The 2,500-nt window shown below is 36.6% G+C and overlaps 1 long non-coding RNA gene across 1 annotated transcript in view; it reads right to left on the bottom strand.

Annotated features, from left to right (window-relative positions):
- LOC118763083 overlaps positions 1–2,500 on the bottom strand; it is a 67,777-nt gene that overhangs the window by 43,038 nt on the left and 22,239 nt on the right. Inside the window, exon 2 of the long non-coding RNA XR_004998835.1 lies at positions 1,351–1,454. This is a non-coding gene — a long non-coding RNA (uncharacterized LOC118763083). The remainder of the gene's footprint in view (positions 1–1,350; positions 1,455–2,500) is intronic.

Genomic DNA, 2,500 nt, shown 5'->3' with positions numbered 1-2,500 from the left:
CGACTCATCCTCGTTATTGTATTTCGTTGATCCATACTTGAACTCCAGGGTAATCAATCTCACCCACTCTCACCCCAGGCCGCCGCCAAAGTTTACGTTGACCGCCACAACTTTTACCGACCGCTTTCGTATTTAATCTTTTATCCATTACTTGTTTCAGTCATTCGACTGCGGCCGTGCTGGGGCACCCCCTGGAAGAATGCTTAGCTGAATGAATCGACCGCAGTAGTTATTTCCTGATGCATGATATTTACTCCATAAGTCTCTTAGGCGAACCGCTTAGTTACGGGGACATAAACACATTAATACAGGTTGTCAAGCGGTGGGGGGGGGGACTAAAACACACACAGACACACACATTTGTATTCATATTTAATAAAACACTTAATCTTTAACTTTGACTAGTTGCTGAATTGCTAGGGTTTGGTTTTACCGCTATAATCTCGTAACAGATCTTTCTTGTTACGTAGCATTTCTAAACCACGTGTTAAACGCTGTATGGCCAAACTTAGTTTATACATTTCACTGGCTTCCTTCACATCCATTTGTGTTTCTTGGTGGTATGCTGGGAGTAAATTTTGAAGCGTTCTTTCAAGTTGATCCTAAATATTTAACTGATTCCGTAAATGACAGGCGCTCAGCTGATAGGCGGTAAGAAAAATAAGCACGATAGTTCTATTGTGTTGATAAGGAGCTTATAGGACATTATCAGTATAAATATATATCTTCATTCATCGAATTGGATTTATGTGATAATATTAAATAGTTAAGATTCATAAAATATGCATATTCCCACATTTATGTGATATTGTACATTTACTTAGTGAATCTCTCGTCCTTATAAATACAGTAGAAGCTATGTTTCGCTGATGAGTTCATAATAAGATCGAAATATGCTCTGGATTTTCATTTGTAGTTGTCAAAATTATAAAACGATTATTAGTCATTGACTAATATTATTTGTTTGTCATACATTAATTCCTACTAAGTTGTTTTAACGCTGGTTGTATAAAAATTTGTTAAAACTAATTTATCTGTAGTTATTGTTACTTTTGCAGGCTTCTCTGAGTTACCAATAATGTAATCCTTTTCTTGTCTTATGAAATACTTTGATAGAATGTGTCGAAAATATTTTGAAACATCTATTTTAGGAAGGCGTTGGTGTCTCGGGATATGAAGATGAGTATTCGCAGGAATATTTTAAGAAAAAATGGCAGATAGTTGATTACGTTATATAGCTAAGTGTATGCAGGTGTACGTATGTGTGTGTATGTGAATGAGTGTGAGTGTGTGTATTCTCTTCTGTCTACAATAAAGAGGATGTTACTACATATAAGCAAATATATTTACCATGATCATCTAGAGCAAAGAACAAACGCCATGTTTAAAATATCGTGTCGTTGGGATTGTGATACATTTTTCAAACCAAAAGAACTGGTTCACTCCGACGCCGCCTGAAAATAGACAAAAAATATGGATAAATATAATAAAATATAATAAATATACTATATCTGTATATCTATCTAGTAATGAACACGCATACATACATACATACACGCAAACTTACACACCCAAACATACGCATGCATGTGTCTATAGTATGTATGTCGGGTCACATTCAACCTGTTGCATGGTCGGGCCGAACAACCTGTCGCATGGTCGGACCGTTGTTAAGTAAACCGGCAACCCTACCAAATGTTCTTGGTAAAAAGGATGGTTTTTGTTGGACACCTGGCAAAACGAGAAACAAAATCTGACAATGGGCCGCTGAAATCAGTAGATTTAACGGCCATCCAGTAGTTGTAAGTGAGAGACACCTGCTCTTTGTTTAGACATCTGTGTAAGTAGAGGAAAACTCTGACGTGACACCTGTGCCTTCATTTGGATCCGAGGATGTAGACAAGTTATTTTTTATTCAAAAGCATACATTACTTAGAGATGCAGGCTGGCCATGTAAAACGCCTTCCCTCACTTTAAAAAACTACAAACAATCATTAGTTGATTTTCAACATCTTTAATACGTGTTGCATAATATGATTAGAGGCAACCGTAAAAAGGGAAATCACTCCACGAAGACTTCGATAATAGTATGAAGTGATGTGTCAGTGTGCGCGGGAAGCTCTGTGAACACCTCTTGTAGAAGGCAGCCACGGTTACCACAAACAAGTTGAAGTGTCAAGGTGGAGTGGAAAAGCAACGTCTATGCTGCTCATATTTAAACTGTTTCAAAGAACAATTAAAAGGTCATATTGATAGAAAGCGAGTTGCAACCATCATGCTTGATAGCTAAACCCACAAGTTTTTTTTTTATTCTCTCTCTGTTCATTTTCTCTTATTCTTTTCTGTTGAAGAGCGTAGGCTCGTAATGTATAAGACTTTCTCACTTCCCCGAGCGTCAAACTAATACACCTGTTTGTTGTTCATACACCTGTCTTCGTCTTTTAGTTTTCTGTAAATTTCAGGTATATATATATATATATATATATATATATATATATAT

Source organism: Octopus sinensis, linkage group LG4 (genome assembly GCF_006345805.1).
Source record: "Octopus sinensis linkage group LG4, ASM634580v1, whole genome shotgun sequence".
NCBI lineage: Eukaryota > Metazoa > Mollusca > Cephalopoda > Octopoda > Octopodidae > Octopus > Octopus sinensis.
The sequence above is the reverse complement of the archived record's forward strand: the minus strand, read 5'-3'. Positions and strand labels throughout refer to the sequence as shown.